Below are 18,902 nucleotides of genomic sequence, written 5' to 3'. Positions count from 1 at the left end.
CGTGGGCCGAAATGTGAAGTTTTAAACATTTTCGAACTTATTTGACGCTTTTCTCTCGTTTCGCTCAGTCCATTTTTATTGGGCACAAGTAAATTAAACTTACTCCGCCTAGAAAATAACTCCCGAAAAAATGAAGCGAAATTTGGGAGACACTGCTATTCCCGCATGAATTATTTGCCTGGGCTTTTCTGTTTTTCAAGAATCTGGAAAAGCTCTTGCGCTGTCTCTCTGCATGCTACCATTGATTCCACGAACTACCACAAGAAGACGCCCAAGAACTGCGTCGTGTACAACATAAGTAGTTGCAAACGTATTTTTACTAAAATTTCTGCTTTTCCTATGTCATAGTAGCGACACAGCCCATTCCAGGAACACAGAGTCCATCCTTCACGAAGAGAGCAAACTGATTTCAGTAATTTTTTCTCCACATGTCAAGCAGAACAATGTACATAGACGTCCCCATGACCACAGAAGAGGAAAGCACGTTGCCCCGTTAAAACGAAAAAAAGAAAATAATACCGCCAGCAACAAACTAGCCTCGGTTTATCGCTTTGCTGATGAGATTTTTGCTGCCCTGCGGCAGGCACTGCATAAAGTAATATAGTAAACGTAAAGAGTGGGCACTCCCGTGGGCGCCTGCGGCCGACTTTAGTCTCCCTCCGTATGTATGCGCGTATGTGCTTCCTCAGGGAGCACATGCACCGTGCGGGAGCATATACAGGAACATTAGCCGGCTTTGGTTCTCAACTCCCCTAGCGGAATCGGCGAAACGCACCAGCCACCAAGATGGTCGCCGCACGCCGCCGAATCTCGGAGGCCATGATTTCAGTTTCGTTTCATTATGATAATTTCCTTTTTTTTTTGTGATCCACAATGTTGCACAAATCGAGTGATTTCACGCACTCGCTTGTGCCGCTGTTTATATGTTGCGACGACGAGCGCGCAAAGGTGTGTCACTTTATGTTAGCTTTAGTTAAATTCATATTTGCTGTTTCAAGCTGTAACTTAGCTCAACAATCATGCCAACTGTTGATGAAGTTGAACTTTATCGCTTGTGATATTGTACTTGCAGTAAGTCATACCAAAAGGGGTATCGCAAATAAATGGGCCATGTTCCTTCCATGTAATTCAACTTGTTACACAGCCAAGAACACGAACATAATACACAACAAATTATTGCAGCAAAATTGTGACAAAAGTGGCAGGCATAAAATTGAGAAGAAACTGCGAAATGCAAGTAATGAAGAATAGTCCGAAATTAATGGCGTAATGGCAATAACTTTACACTAGCAAAACACATACAAGACGTGTTGCCAACTATCCTGATAATAAAAAAAAACTGCATGAATTTGGTCAAAATGAGATTGTTCTAGAACGAAAAAAATATGAACCTTTTTCTTATACGTATGCGAAGGAGGGTGAATTAAGGCAGCAAAATTATGTGAATGGTTGCGTGCCAAAATAAAATGGCTACAAGAATAATTGGCCACGCACCAACATCCTCATCTCAAATGTGTAAGCCAGTGCGTCCGTCGTTAAACAGCTGCAAGTTATTGGCATCTCAATCAATCAAGCACTTTGTGTGGGGGGTCTTCGCCTCTGTCTTCGAAGCCTTGCAATCGTCTTCTGACACTTGGAAATTTCCCCTTGAATATGCACGATGTCCTTTGGCTGCAGAGTGTGTTTTGAGGAAATAGTGGTGATTCCTGCAATACGTAGAACGACAGGCAGAAGTTAAGCAATACTGGAGGCTTCAAAGCTATAGAACGTAGACGCTACGTTCCTTCGCGTAAGCAATACTGGAGCCTTCACAGCTTTAGAATAGTTTTGTGAAGTTGCCGCAAGCAAAACACGAGACTTGAAGGAAGGGACAACACGAAACGGTACTGAGAACTGACGATTTAATGAAACGAACGCCAAGCTTTTATATATTAGCTACACGTGTGCACCCGTTTTTCGGGTGCACACATCTGATGTATAAAAGCTTCACGTTCGCTTCATTAAATCATCAGCTGGCAGTACCGCTTCGTGTTGTCCCTTGCTTCAAGTCTCGTGTTTTGCTTGTGGCAACTTCACAAAATTATGAATCCCCAACTGGCCTACACCCACTCTCTGTTATGTTACTTTATAATGGATAAGCTACGTTCCTTCGTGTAATGCATATTTTTCTGATCTAAGGTGAGGATGATATAAGAAACAAGAAACTTTGTATGGTAAGGAGTCCATACGCAATTAAAGCATGAGAACACCTATCTTCAGTCCAGTTCAAAACAGCTAAAAACGCTCGAGCGCACATAGCCTGCTACCGAAGTTTAGAGAGAGCGCATTATTGCCATAGTGCAAATATCGCACGTTGTACCGCTTTAGAAACAGCTACATTCTTTTTCGCGAAAGTGGAGCACCATACTTTTTCAGACGCCGCCACGCGTAACAGAAAGCTCTTTGCACCGAATGGCATGTGTTCATAGGCCGCATCTCCTAACTAACCATTTTATTTTCTGCCTTGTACCTCGCAGCTCAGACGCTGCAGCGTCGCTATTATCGCTAGCATCACCACTCAATGCTGCGCAGAAAAAAAAACTGCGAAATGAAATTCAGTGTTGCAAATGGGCAGCAGCTGTTTATGGCTTCAAGACTGCCGTCACTCGTTCATGCGGCTAACGGTAACATAACGAAATACGAAGTGAATAAGTCTTTACCAACGTGCAAAAGAACTTTCTGTGGCTTTATCATGAAACAGCGACGAAGCAGTAACGCCAGGCGCTGGCAGAAGTATACCCAACAACGATCCTCGGGCGCATTTTACAGAATAATGGCGCCGGGAGCCCGGCGACGGGGCCGGGGGCCTGACTACGCTTCGCACGTGTTGGGTCGTGCCGCCTGTCGAGCTGCTAGCCGCAGCCGCAGCCACAGCCACATTTTTTTTTTAATGTGCTCTGCCACCTAGCGAAATCGGCGAAGCTCCATAGCTCGGCCGCGAGACGGCTCGAGTGTCCATTCTTGTCGTTTACTGTGTTACTCTATGGGCACTCAGGAATCGGCAGTAAGTATTGTTATGCGTTTCCGCACAGGCGCGCGAAGCACGGTCGGAAGTCGCTGTTTGGTTTCCCCGAGGGTAAATTCTGCACGGACGAGCAAAACACGGGCGGCAAACCAAATAGCGTCATGCATCTTTTTTGTTGCCTGATCAAAATACACCGACCTCTGCTCTTGATGCTGCAGTGTGACACTAACCGTTTAAAACGCTTTCTCGTGCATATAGCAAGCAGTTCCTTCTCTCTTGACTTTGTGCACGAAGATACGAGCACAGTCCGTGTTTATCTTTCTCCGCAACGGGAACCAGTGTTCTCCCACGAGATGTCTTCTCTCGATATGACTGGCACTTCCCCGAAAGGAGTGTTTTTATGTTTCTTCTCTCTTTTCCTTTCGCGTAACCGCGAGGAATGGCAATATCCCTTGAGTTTGCAATGTACATTTTCTTCGTGGAAGTCACTGTGGTCACCAGAAATATTTAAAACGTCTTTATGACAGTTGCCACATGCAATCAAGAATATCGTATCAAAGATGTTTCGTTCCCTTGTATTGTTCTCACGCATTTTCTGGAGAGCACATAAATTTAGCAAGTATTAGCATTGTGTACCTCCAGTCCTCCGTGTTTTTATGGTGTGCTGACGTACGTATTAGGGCTCACCGCTCTAGGTAAACTTCCTGGTTTGGTTTTATATGAACAAGCGCAAACGAGACTTTTTCCCCACACATATATTTCCCGCAATTGCAAAAACAGTGTCGCCGGCACCATTTAACGACTTTTATTGCCGTTACACCGAGATAAGCTTTACGACAAACCCTGCCACATTGACAACATTCTTCCAAGCTCTTTGTTCATTATGTAACGGAGCTAGTGTCCGTAATGCGAGCGCGCGTGTGCGTGCGTGCGTGTGTTTATGTGTGGATGGATGTGTGCATGTGCATGTGTGTGTGTCTGTGTGTGTGTGTATGTGTGTGTGTTCGTAAGTTTGTGTTTGTGTCGATGGGCGGGCTTGGTGCATGCCTGTGTGTGTGCGTGTGTATGGGTGTGCGTGGATGGATACGTGTGTATGCGCATGTGTACGCCTGTGTGTGGGTGTTTGAGTACGTGCATGTGTGTGTCTGTGTAGGTGTGTTTGGGTACGTGTGTTTGTAGGTGGCTGTGTGCGTGTACGTATGTATGGGTGTGCACGAATGGGTGTATGCACATGTGTGTCTGTGTGTGCGTGCGTCTGTTTGTGCGCGTGTGTCTATGGCTGTACATGGATGGGCGCGTGTGTATGTGCATGTGGGTGTCTGTGTGAGTGCGCGTATCTATGCGGTGTGCATGGGCATGCATGGATGGGCGCGTGTGTGTGCATATGTGTGTCTGTGTGCATGTATTTCAGTACGTGTATATTGTGTGTGCGTGCGCGCGTCTGTGCGCGTGTGCGTGTGTGCATGTGTATGGGTGTGCATGGACGGGTGCGTGTGTATGTGCATGTGTGTGTGTGTGTGCGTGTATGTGCGTGCGTCTGTGTGCGTGTGTATGGGTGTGCATGGATGGGCGCCTGTGTGTGTGCATGTGTTTGAGTACGTGTGTGCGTGGCTGTGTGCGTGTGTGCGTGTGTGTGTGGATGTGCATGGTTGGGTGAGTGTGTACGTGAATGTGAGGGTCTTTGTGTGTGTTTGAATACGTGTGTGTGTGTGTGTGTGTGTGTGTGCATGGATGGGCGCGCGTGTGTGTGTGTGTGTGCAAGGATGGGCGCGTGTGTGCGTGTGCGTGTGCGTGTGTGTGTGCGTGTGTGTGTGTCTGTGTGTGTGTGTGTGTGAGGAAGGCTGTGTGTATGTGTGCATGGGTGTGTGTATGTGCGTGGATTGGTGCGCATATATGCGCATGAGTGTGGAACACAGATGTATCTGTGTTCCAGTTACCTCTATGCGGCAGTGCATGAAACGACGTTCTGCTAAGAAAGTTAAGTGGCACGGCAGTGAATTTCTCCGCAAAATTCGGGAATAAATATATTGAAACTGGAGTCATCCCGAGAATTCGTTCCAAGTGGATCCGCCTTGGGAACTCCACAGCTACAACTTGTAAATTGCAATATGCGGCAAAGGTTAATTAGTTAGAAACTTAATTAGACAATTTCTGTTGAGTAGTCGATTATGCATTTCAATTTCTTGCGCAAGTAATGTCCGCCTCTTCGAGAAGACCAGCTCATGAGCCAGAAATGTGCTATCTGCCCCAGGCAATCTTAAAAAATTTTCGAAAGTGTTCGCTGAAACATCTGGTATATATATATATGCGTGTGCTTGTGCATGGATGTGTGTGTGGATGGGTGGTCTTGTGGGTGTGTGTGCATGCATGCGTGAGCGTGCGTACGTGCGTGCGCGCGTGCTCGTGCCCTTATACTTGTTGGTATGGTGCAGTGCTAGACGATTAAAAAGGAGCGAACAAGCCGAACTGTTTACTATAGTTATATCTAATCTAACACTGAAGGTGCGCACGAAAAGCTGAAAGCAACTAGAGCAGTATTGGGCAGGAAGACCGGAAGTTGAAATAAATCGGTGATTATAGAGACGGGCAAATTAATGCCCGTGACGCTTGGCAGAAGCTTAGAAGATGTTTCTACCGATACGTAGTATGTGACTTCCTTCAACCTGTCTCCGACCAGTTATCTTAAACTCATTGAGCGCCACCCATTGGAGTACCGTGTCTCCTCGTGCGATGGCATGGCACTGCGAGACTAAGGCTCGCAAGAGCCTTCCATGAAACTATGCGCGTTAGACAGAAAAGGAAAAGCACATGTTATGTAGAACATTTCTTGCGGCTATAACTGTGCGAGAAATAAAATCAGCTGACATAGAAACTGCGCGAAAAAGGCCATCTTCACTTTATTAAATGGGCACTTACAAGCAACACTACATGTATCAACCTACACTGGAAACGTGTTATTTCAGTGCGTTATATACTTGCATTTGTGCCGCGAAACAGGAAAGTGTGATTTGCTTATTTTTAATTTCGCACCCGAACAACAGCGCCTAAGGCAGCATGACAACGCACTTTTAAAAGAATTTCCATGTTCGTGGACAGTTCTGATTTGTTTGTTTATTGTGTAATACTTATGTTTTATTTTATTATTATTATTTTCTTCTCTAGAAAATGTTTTTTTCAATATCTAGCTCATTCATTTTTCGTTTGACGGCCTACTCGCTCCGTATTTCCTTTTCTGTCCTTTGTTTATGCGTTTTCAAAACAAATAACAATTATGATTCAATGGAACTCTTTTCCGGATCTCTGGTCCTGATGAGTCTATGTAAAAATCCACACGTCACGGCCAGCCGCTGCATGAATTTCAACGCGGCGTTAGAACTCATCTTTAGTTCTCGCACATTGTCTGTCTTACCGAGTCTCTGCTCAAGGCAGAGATTCCAACAATTAAATTACCAGATTCCGGATTAACTCTAATCTCTTCTTAGATTCTGTTGAATTTGAAGGGTTGAAAGTTGAAAGGAACGTGTCGGTCATGCTTTGCAAGGCGAGACTAAGTGATTACCCGGGCTTGAGGAGCATTGGCACGACATTTTAAACCACCCATGCTTTGCTTGAAACGAAGGCATCGACCTCCAAACCCTAGAAAGATACTTGCAAGTCTCAGATAGCCCTGAATAATTTTTCTAGAATAGCTTTTTCTACAAACCAGGGGCCGAATTCACAAAGCTTTTCGTTCCTGAGTGATCTTCGCCATTGACCGGCCGCCTTCCTAATTATGTGCGCAGCATCAGGATTGACTGGGATTTCATCTAGCGAACAATTGTACAGCGTAACAAGTTTTAACGAATACAGGCCCAGTTTTAGCTTCCTTTCCCAGGAGATATATGTGTCATCATGACGCAGCATGCAGGTGGTCACGTGGGAGCGGAACGTCGCGTTTCGCTCCAGCTCGCCCATTCGTCTGCTACGCCGCTACTCGTTGCGTGGCCCGAGGTACGGCGTAGCAGACGAACAAGAATGCCGGGGCTAGTCACGATGTTCTGCTCCCACGTGACCGCTTTCACGAGTCATAAGAAGTCACAATCAATATGAGCAGCGGCAGGGAGCCCTGGTCGAAGTTTCTGCTAAACCACATGGCGGCGTCGATATACGTAGAATCAGCTTAATGTACCATAGATTTTCACACAATAATTACTAAAGGAAGCTTTTGCACGAGTGTCTACGGGAGCTGCAATCAGGGCGGCTTAGCCGGCATGGCAATTATGGAAAGTGCATGGGTTTACCTAAAGTTCGTACTTCTGGCTTCAAATGGCTTCGCGACTTTGTAAATTCGTCATTTTCAGCAAAGCACTGTGTAATAAACAATTAAATAAGCATTATTAAAATTGTCCGACCGCACGATTCGAACACATGACGTCTAGCACAGAGGCCCTATATTGAAACCATTACGCCGCGGACGCATGCATCGACAAGCGGCACAGAACGCTGTTATGAATTTCCTGCTAGCAAGCCAACGTGTTGAGACGCTCGGCGCGTTTCAATTCGGCCACGTCGACAGGTTGAGCCACTGTTTAGTAGCGATTGCGCGTGTTCGCAAGGTATTCTGAACATAGAAAAGTATAGGTGGCTTTGAAATTCAGGGCAATGAAGACAGATACAGCGTAATAAACAGAGCCACAAGAACGTCTGAATCCACAAGTACGAAGATCAGGCAAATCCATGTACTTCCCATCATTCCCATGGTGGCTGAACGATCGCAGTGCCAGAGTTCCCTCTAGTACTTACTGTATGAACCTCTACGTAATAAACGAGTAATCGGAACGGCGTTTAATTCTCCCTGTCTTCGTATGTCGCCGTCGCCGTGCAGTCTTGGGGCTCCTCCTACCACGAGCACTGTCTTACAGCTACCGTAGTTATTTATTTTGGACGTTCTAAGACTTGCCAGCACTCTTTTTCGAGGATTTAGAAGCCGAAGACCTTCGTTTAAAGAACACTGAAAACTCTGAAATGTCACTGGCACGAGCGATAGCAGACGACGCTTGGTGCGTACGTGTCTCCAGCCTTAATTGGCGGGGAGAAAGCAACAAAAATCGGCGCCGAGCTCGCGTTCGCGAGGGTGGGGGGGACTGGCTGACCAGGACGGGACTGGCCAGCCAGTCCCGTCCTGGTCTCCACTGTTGCCTGGATGTGTAATACGCCGGCCCGGAACCCACTGAAACCGGCGGCCACAATGGCACGTCACAGTCACTTCAGTACTTGGACGTGATTCCTCCGAAAAGGAAGCAGGACTCATGCATTCAACTGTTGCAACCTAACTGGAAACAACAATCGTTATATCTGCGCCTCATCTGATAACCTTCATTAATTAGGCAACGGTCTTACTGCCCTCCCCTGAAAGACAGAAAAATGAAAAAGAATGTAATTAGCTGTTCATTGCTTTCATCACATTGGCGGTAACAATGACACCGTCCCATCACACTCATTAAAATAATTTAATGCGGCAAGCGCCTCTTCTGTTCACCACTGAATTCGCTCTCCTTTTTTTATTTTTTGTAACTGGTGGACATCTTTCGAAATTTTATGGCCAAAGCTGCAGATTAAGAGCAGTAGTAACCTACGTGTTTCGCAAGTTGAGCAGTCGCATCAATCAAATAATGCTCCGCGACGCGAGGTAATTCATCATGCCAACTCATGAAGACAGTGTGCGCAACTTTGTTTCGAGGAATAGTTTGCCGGTGCGCGCATATTCAGATATAGGACGGCACGCTAGTAGAAAAAAAAAAGAAACACACACAAGGAACGGAACGCTTTATCGCATACGCTTTCTATACGCGTGCCTGGTTTCTGGGGGCTATTCGACACTGTAGCTACACGAACGTCGTCCTAAACAAAGAGATACATAGTTCTTGCATCACCATTTTAGCAAAATAGCGCTAACAACTAGGCCCGTTGCGCACGTTTCATCACCGCGTCGTACGCATATATATCTATCACGTTCTGAGGTCATCCCATTCGCGATTACAGCCCGGCTGAGTGAAGGCTATAGCCAACAAAAGCACCACAGGCGTCCTTGGGCAGCTGCTTCGTGCAGGCTAATATTTCAGATGCTTAAATACTATGTGCCGTTGTCAACAAATCTGATTTAAGGCCGAGCTTCGTTAAATAATACTTTGCCTCGAGGGAAGTCCCAATACATCATCACCGTTATCGTCAGCCTACTTTACGTCCAATTGCAGCACGAAAGGCTCGCCCAGTGACCTCCAATTACCGCTGTCTTGCGCCAGCCAACAGATACCCTATGCATGCAAATTTCCCAATTTCATCGCATCGCCGTATTCTCTGCCGTCCTCGACTTTGGCCCCCATTCTGTTGCGTTAACTCATCACCGGTTATCTGCGCGGCGCATTACACCACCCGCTCAGCTCCACTTCTTGCTCTTAATCTCTGCACCAATTCAGCGGCAACCGCTTCTTTCTCTCGTCCGCACTGCTGTCGGTCTCCCTACTCGCACGTATACAATTTTGTCGCCCTTTGTGTTCCATCGCCCGTTGCGCGACCTTTAGTTTCTTAAAGCTTATTTGTTGCTCTACAAGCTTCAACCTCATAGTTCAGAATTGGTAGAATGCAATAATTGTAGATCATTGATATTCTTTCATTCATATCATTCGATATCATTCAAAGACTAATGCACGTGCAGCATTCATCATCACCAGCCTGGTTACGCCCACTGCAGGGCAAAGGCCTCTCCCATACTTCTCCAACAACCCCGGTCATGTACTAATTGTGGCCATGTCGTCCCGGCAAACTTCTTAATCTCATCCGCCCACCTAACTTTCTGCCGCCCCCGGCTACGCTTCCCTTCCCTCGGAACCCAGTCCGTAACCCTTAATGACAATCGGTTATCTTCCCTCCTCATTACATGTCCGGCCCATGCCCATTTCTTTTTCTTGATTTCAACCAAGATGTCATTAACCCGCGTTTGTTCCCTCACCCAATCTGCTCTTTTCTTATCTCTTAACGTTACACCCATCATTCTTCTTTCCTTAGCTCGTTGCGTCGTCCTGAATTTAAGCAGAACCCTTTCGCAAGCCTCCAGGTTTCTGCCCCGTACGTGAGTACTGGTAAGACACAGCTGTTATACACTTGCATGCACTTGCATACACGTGCAGCATTAATAACCCATTATTAACAGTTCCCATCGGCAAATGGCAGGCAAGTAAACTAGCACATGTCCATAAAGAAAAAGCGTGAGCTTTCATTTATTTATTTACTTATTTTATTTACTTATTTATTTATTTTTCTGAATAAGCGACCAAGCCATGGCTAATTAGATAGTGGGGAAAGCATGTATTCAGCGTGCAGCGTCGGGAAGCATCGCTTAACCGCGCAAAACACTCCTAAGTTTGGTGGTGGTTCTTGACAACATCTTACCTTCTAGCTCATCTCGTGGAAGAAAGAAGAATATCGATTTGATGAGCCTGGTTGACGGAGCAAATAAAGTGCATCTAGGATCGACAGTGGCTGAGGACAAAGGTGAGGGGAAATACTGCTTCCAGCTTTAGGAGCAGGACTTGTAATACGCCCGCAGATATATTACCTGTTGGCATGGGTGGATGGATGTGGATTTTATGAGAATATCCATCGAAACGAGGTGAAGGCAGGTACCGCCAATTTCGTTCTTTTTACGCTTCTGCTTCGTGTATTTTCGGTCCTCATTATCATTTGTTAGCGCAAACAGACCATCGAATATAGGTAACTACCTTTGCGTTCAATAAAAGCAATGTTGCTTCCATTCATCGTATTCCTTACTTTCCGGCATATTTTAGTAGTCTCCGCTTCCATATTAATTCACTTGTCCCCTATACTACCCTAAGCACCCAAAGCATTGGGCAGTGCAACTCTGTCCAACATTATTTACGGGGTACAGTACATTTCACTGGTTGCTGCCGTTCTCCGACTCGGTTGGCAGCGACGCGAAGGGCTTTGGAGATGGGAGCCGGAGAAAGCATTGCGCGAGCCAAACGTTCGGCTACACACAGAGCAAACGGAGAAGCCACGTGACCGGAATCCTGTCGGATCTCGGTCGCGCTCTCAGATCGAAGATGAGAGTGCCTCCCATCACTCTGGGCTGGAACGCGGCGCTGCGAGTGAACCAGGCTAATGCGTTTTGAGCGCTCGATTTAGACCATGCAGCCGAACGTAAGCCGCACCGCGAGAGCACTCTATAGCGCTAGAAAGAGGTCAGTCTAATGCACGCACGCACGCACGCACGCACACACACACACACACACACACACACACACACGCACGCACACGCACACGCACACGCACACGCACACGCACACACACACACACACACAGAGAGAAAAACAAGCAATTTTTCTAGCGGAGAGAAAGTTACTCAGATGCAGCGCTCCTGAAATATGGACGTCTAACGTCCATATTAACCACTGCCTGAAGTGCGCATCACAACGTGTGCCTTCCAAGACCAACGAAAACGACGCGGATATGCACAGTGAAAGGGTTAAGCAGCCGAGTCATTTATCCCACCTCTCACCGCAAGCAGAGTGCCCACAATGCTCTCTTGCATGTCAGCCCGGGGTTCGAATGTCGTTCTCGTTCAACACGATCCTCCATGGCGGGACAGTGAACACGCCAGATCCAATATGCACTGTCACCAAATCTGCGGCGACACTGACAGCAACTCAGGAGAGCACGTTGTTGGGCGAGTCGGTCGTACATACTTAATGAAGGGAATTGCGCTAAAAAAGACACGGACGAGTAAGGACATGGACGGGCGCCAACAACATGGACTGACAGCAACATAGACGACTGGGGAGTTGGCACGCGTTCATATATGTAACCGTAAAAGCGAATACTGTGAGTTATCGCCTTTCCTCGTTTCAGTCTGTCCTTTGTCGTGCGCAAGTACAGACGGCGACAGCTTTAAATCCTCCTTCTCTTCAAGGCGCCATCACGAGGCGGCACGCTAACAGCTGTGAGAATTCTCGACGCTGACTGTTTTCACGTCAGTGCTAGTGCGTAATGGCACCTACGATGAAACAAAGGACCTAATGGGGTCGCTCCTCGTCAAACACATTAAAGACACATTGGGTGAGCAGCAGGAAAAAGGAAAACAGGCGTAAGCTCCATGCAGTAGGCGTCGGAAAATAAATGGTTCTGCCTCGCTCTTCTTAATGTGTGCTTCAAAGCTGTGACGCTTTTGGAGGCGTCGTCATTGTCGAGGCAAGCCTTCCTTATGTTCTGTTTCTCAGTAGATTCTTTCATATTTAGATCTCAAGTGCGAGTGAGCTGCAGACTGAACAGCTTCGGATGTATTCGTATTTTTTCGTACAGTGCCAAATAAAGTAGCATCCGACAAATATGTTGAGGCTGCCAGCAAAAATATCCGCACCTGACGGAATCGAAATGCTCGATGTTGTTAGCTTTCATACTGCAATGATAGGTTGGGAAGCATGACGTCAATAGGTATTCAAAGTAATCGGCGACACCGCTGACACTCGGTCATTTCAGTTGAGGCACTGCTTATCCCTATTTCATTATTTCGTCATCTCCCAAATTAATTTCAAAACTATTAGAAACGCGTGCTTGCGCTCCGCCACGCGATTGCTGTTAAAGAAGCGCAGCGACTTCCTTAGATAATCAGTCAATAAAAAAAATTGTACCAGGACCATCTCCGAGGGCAGTCAGGTCTTCTTGCGCACGAAAAAAGAAAACTGACATGTTTACTGGAAGGCTGCGACACAAAAGCAGTACCGACCAAAAAATCTCTGCCCGAATTCCCCCACAGTGTATTTCGTACGTAAGTGCTCCTTTCCATCGGCAGGCGGTCTTCGATAATCGCGTGTCCAGCACTAGGATTGGTTAAAACTTGTTCTAAGTAGAAGTTCGAGCGTAATATCTTTTTGAGAACACGGGCCCAGACCCGGCAAAAGCGCCGGTCAACAAGCCGACGATGTAACCCTGAAGCTTGTTGTGTTTTGTTACGGACACATATAGAAGTTAAGCATATCACCACCTTATTTCAAGCTTCTTTCTTCTCTTAAAAGTCCTGTTCGGTGTCGCGAGCGCGCTATGAACGCGCACTATTCCTCGACAATCGGTCAAGAACTGCGACATGCCTTCAAAAGACAAGGCACCGGTGACAATAGCTGCCTGCAACACTGGTGCCCCGCCGCTAAGAGAATCCCAATTTGACACGGCGTATACGATGTTGTGACAGCTGGTGCCAAGAGCGCCAAAGAAGTACAGAGAAGCAGGAAGAAAGTGAAAGCATAAATACAGCAGGAAACTTCACCCCGGGGCACCTAAAGTCTCTGAGGTGAAGAAGGAACTCCACAATCGACAGGATTAGGGGAGTACAAACCTAGAATAGCGCAACTTGATCAGAAGGGGAGACTAAATTTTGGTTTCTCCGTGTTTTTTTAGCTGAAAAAAAAACAAGTAGCACAAAATAAGACATATTCAGCGTTTTCCAACTATACTAAACTGTCAGTTCTCCCTTTCGTGTACTCGGTCGTCATGGTGTATACTGAACGCCTGCATTTAAGGTCCGATGCCTGCACTGACCATATCCATGTAGTTGTCCGTTCGTCCATCCCTCTTACAATCTTATCTTCGCCATAGTATGCTACGAATATGCCACAGTTATGTGCCGCAGTAAAATACGTTCATCAAGCACATTTAAAATAATCATTACTTCGTCGTCATCAGCCTTTTTCAAGCGAAGCTTGTATTGGCTCACAAGCGGCGTTGTCGTGGTCACGCAAAAAAAAAACCAGTTGCTCCCAGAGCAGAGCAGCTGCTCGAAAGGGCGGTTCGATGAGTTGACAGCTGCTCTGGTGCCGAAGCGTCAGTCATTAGCAAGGATTCCGCGGTTAATCAGAGCCGTTTCGCTTCCGCTGGGGAGGGTAAGGGCAGGGAAGGGTTTCACAGGCGCTGCGCTGGCTTCGTTCCCGTTCATTTCATCATAGAGGAAGAAATTCAACAAGAGCGGACGCTCCCATAGAGCCCAGCGGCCAAATTGACTGTAGCGCACCAAGCCGCCGACATTAATACCTGAACCACGTTTGCTGTTTCGGTGTCGGGCGCGCGCGTTTTGAACGTTAGATGGAACGCATTAAATCGGCTGCGCTGATCAAAGCGGATTTTTTTTTTCCTTCTGCTGCTCAACCGCGCGCGCTCTTGGTGCTGAATCGTTTTATTATTAGGTAAAAATTATTGCGAACGATCTTTACAAGCCTGCATCGAATATGTGCCACGTGCAATTTCATAAAGACGCAAGACGCCTTGTGAAATGAAGAAATCTTGTGGCGCCAAGTAAGCAGCAATATTGAAAATAATAGAAATCTAAAAAAAATTATCGATATGATCTTCTCGGATAATAATGAGTTAGAATCTTTGAAAAAGAAAATTCCAGCATTAACTAACTATACTATAAAGTACTACCCACACGCAGCTCTACCGGACGACTTCAGCTGAAAAAAAGTAAATTACAAGCATGTGCGATTTTGGTAGAAACACCTTATAGGAAAATGCGTGTAGAGGTGAAACGTGCGAAAGTGGTGAATGGGCGGCATTACAAACAAAATAATCGCCGCCCAAGCAATCCGTACAGATGGTTAACCAGCGAAGCTGAAACGCGCGGCCCCTGTGTTTATCACTGGGCTAATCCCGATGGCTTATTAGACGACGGCTTGGCAGGCTGCCGGATCCTCGGTACGCAGTTGCTGCTTACGCTCGGCTGCACGAGCCTGTACTTGTGCACGAGCTGCAGCAGCGGCACGGCGCAGACGAGCGTTCGCCGTTCAGCTCGAGCCGTTGCTGATCTAAAGCTGCCTGCTCCTCAGGAGTACGTATGACGTGTGGCCTACCCGTGGCTCGCGAGTAGGCAACAGTGATTTTGACGTCACCACTTTCATCACGCCAGCCTTGTCAAAGTACATTTCGGGTCAGGTAGCGTGACGTCATGGATCAGAGTAAACAGGCCTTGTGCTATCAAGGTGGTGTTGGCTAATCGTGCGTATCTCTTTGTTGTTATTTTGTTTTCGTGCCCGCGCATGCGGTTGCGCTGGACCAGTTTTCGGCGTACACGCGACCGACAGACGGACGGGCGAATCGGCTAGCCATATACAGCTTCGTTGTAAAAGCCCTTCGCTTTTGCATACATGGCGTAGAAAATACCCGACTCATATAAAAAAATACCGTACATAACATGGCGAAAACATCCGATTTACAAGCAATCCCCCATTCCCGGGTCTTATTTCCTGCACTTTGAGAGCACAAATACATGGGAGACTGCGCGTTTCCAAAAGAGCTTGGCTTTAGCCGACGCTATAGTACGTCACGTATACACAGAGGTGGGCACAACACAAGCTCTCAACCAGACCGTGCTAGACGCTCACAGAATTCCTTCTACTCGCACCAAAGACAAATGCGTGGGTGCAACGCCTGTTTTCAGTCGTTCAGAAGAGAGAATTTTCGAGTTACAACTTCCTGGTGTTTGAGCTCCTTGGCGTTATCTTTTGAGCGTTCTACCGGCGCAAGCAACACACTCCCGTGGCAATTGCTCGTCGCGGTTTCGATAAGCGGGAGTACCTAAATGAGGTATATGTTGTTGCGGAGCCATAAAAAGCGTCACAAACTTCACCCACTAACGTTCAATAGACGCCAAACTAACTTTGTCACCACGGCCGAGCTGCTTTTCGCTGTGTCACGACAGGCGTGGCGCGTGTGCTTCAATATTATCTCAAACTGTAACAAAATTATTCATAATCATGTTGGGGGTCACAGAAGGCGTCACGATCTTTTCCGAGGAAGATTCAGCACACGCGAAAAAACTGCGTCACACGACGGAGCTGCTTTTCGCTATACCTGCGTCACAACACCAGGCCCGGCGATCGCGCCCAAAGACTACCGAAATTAGTTACAATAATGTGGGTCTCGCAGAAAGCATCGCAGGCACCTCCCTGTACGAGTCATCCACTCAAATTAACTGCACCAGGACGGCCGAGCTGTTTTTCGCTAACCGCGTCACAAGTCTAGGTTCCGTGCCGTATAAGCCTAATTGCTTGAAATGCGCGCCAGATTGTCGAACAAAATTTCTCACCTTGCCGTAGTCCAATAGTGCAGTGGTGCCGTGTCGAGGTGCAAAAGAAACGCAAGAATACGCCGGGAGCCCAACATACCAAGCTAATTCCAAAAAAAAATGGCTGTGGCTTAGGTAAGGTTAAGCCCTGGATGCGAAGCATACTAGCCTTTATTTTAGTTGTTGAACCACTGTTTAGCCTGGTGAACTGCTGTTGCTTGGCTATATTTGGTTCGGCTAGACGAAGAAACAACTCATGCATTACTTCTTCGCCTTCAAGAGTGGAACGCGACAGCGTTCCCGTCGACCCGCCAAGGGGTGTAAGACAATGGGCTACAGGGCAGCGACTACGCGCCCCGCATTGGACGCGGTGAGCGTCGAGCAAAGCAGCGTTCGGCGCGGCAACGAAATGTGCGCCTGAGCAAGAGACGCACGCCTTAGAAACAGCGCGTTTCTAAGGCAACACCGCATTCACTAGAGGCGCTTTTGTACCGCTTTGAAGCGTTGTACTCGTGGCTCAGTGGTAGCGTCTCCGTCCCACACTCCGGAGACCCTGGTTCGATTCCCACCCAGCCCGTCTTGCAAGAGTTGAGCCAAAGCCACTTCTCCTCTGTCGTGACGTCACGGTGTCACGTGATTTCATGGTCACCGCCGCGCCTGAGGAGCTGGGTTGAGCCCTCGTAATATGCTTCGCATAAAAGAGAAAAACAGGCAGACAGGTCGCCAAACAGCCTGGCGCTCACATGCGTAGCCGGCCTCGCTCGCTTCGGCGGCGTGTCTGACGCATGCACAATTGGCGCGTCATTGGCCAGTCGCTAGATAACGCAAGTACGACGCAAAGTGTAAATGAAGTTATACGCAGATATTTTTAGTTTGGCCGGAAAAGAACAAAAAAATAAAACAATGTCTGTTAACTTCATTAAATTTTTTTTCCGAGGCTCGCGACAGCAAACGGCCGACATTAAATAGCGTGACGTGTTTCCTGTTGTAAGTTTTAGCCGAGTGTTCCCTCTTGTTAAATTTCTTTTTGTGTGATTTCATTCTCGGAAAACGGCCACGCGTTGTTTGTTCCCCCGAGGCACTGGCAGCTTTCGACGAGCGGTGGCGAGAACTCGCCCATGAAAGGTGTCGCTGTCGGCGCGCTGCTCCAGCCGTTAAGGCTTAAATATAGTCCAACGTAGCGTGAACGCTCGCACAAGTTACGTCCCGTTAGCGAGGACAATAGCGTCTGTAGTTCGACCGACGGTTCGACGCACTGACGCCGCCAACGCAACGACGCTAACGACGCTCGCCCGCGCGCCGATAGCGTCCGACTACAAACGCTCCTTTAGAGCCGCCCGAGCTCAGGCAATCCGACAGCAACAAGATCCCCAGCTGAGGCAGGGGGAGGCCGAAGCAATCTGACACCGTTACCTGTGGGCTACTTCACCTTTAACGAAAGTCAAAGGCACGGAGGACAAACTTCGCTTACCACCATTTTCTGGTAATAGAGGGATTCGTAATTTTTTTTCCTTTTGATCACACTACTATGCAAGTTGAAGAAAGTGCAACAGATATGACATATTGCTTGTGACGTGCCTTTCCACAACGTCATTTTCAAATCGAAACTTTAACTGCCTTCTACATCGGTTGCGGTTGCAACCACACACACACACGCACACGCACACACGCACACGCACGCACACACGCACGCAAACACGCACACACACACACACACACACATACTCACACATACACACACACACACGCACGCACACACACACACACACACACACAGAGATGGTCTCAGATGTTCAGATCTCAGATGGGGACCATCTGAGGAGGAGGGACGGAAAATTTTGATGGGTCGAGTTAGAATTGCGCCTCAGACAGTGGTGTCGCCCAGCAAGATTTCAAGAGTGTCCAGGATCCCCTTTCGGCACTGTGTCTCCCTTCTTGACATCTTCCATTGCTGGAAACTTGCGAGACTGAGCGTAACAAGAAGCCACCTAATAACCTTGCGTCGGTGCTGCGTAAATAAAGGCTGTTCCCTGCCAAACGAGGTGCCAGGCGTCGACTCGCTTTCCGATGTTGCACTTTAAACAACGATCTGCAGATGTGTGTGGCGCGCTATGACAAAAACTCCTCTCTTTGGAAAAGGACACCAGCCTCGCAGGTGGGTCATTCCACGAGAAAGCGGTAAAAAATTATTGTGGCTGAAATATGCACGATGTTTACGCTAAAAATTGACCGACAATTACGACACCCCATAATGCGAAACTTGAGCGCAGCTATAAGGTGTTTTGAATTTGCCATCTATTAAGCAATTAATTTGAACATTGGCATCAGGGTTATTTAGGCGGCGGGCTGCCCGTTTGGCAGCAGTGGCAGACTGCATTTCCACCGGTTGCGTTGCTCATCATTCAGAAGGAAAGCGTGAACATGGGAACGCGTGGCTCGCATGGAGCGCAGGCCAATGACGCGCCAGATATATGGCTATGGCTAGCCGAAAACTTCTCTGGCGTTAACACCATGCGCATGCGCGACAAAAACAAAGGAAAAAGAAAGGCGGCCGATTGGCTGCGCCAGTAGTGACGTCGTTGCTCTCCGTCGCAGCCGAGCGCGCGTAGAAGTTTCTCTCCGGCGCCGAAATGGGTAGGCCACGGGTCATACGTACTCCTGAGGTGGATACCAGCCCTCGATCAGCAACGCCGCGAGCAGAACCGTGAACGAGCTCGTCTACGCCGTGCCGATGCTGCAGCCCGGGCATAAGAGCAGGCTCGGGCAGCCGAGCGCAAGCAGCAACTGCGCACC

The sequence above is a fragment of the Dermacentor albipictus genome, chromosome 1, assembly GCF_038994185.2.
Source record: "Dermacentor albipictus isolate Rhodes 1998 colony chromosome 1, USDA_Dalb.pri_finalv2, whole genome shotgun sequence".
In the NCBI taxonomy this organism is placed as follows: Eukaryota; Metazoa; Arthropoda; class Arachnida; order Ixodida; family Ixodidae; genus Dermacentor; species Dermacentor albipictus.
This window is presented reverse-complemented; position numbering follows the sequence as displayed.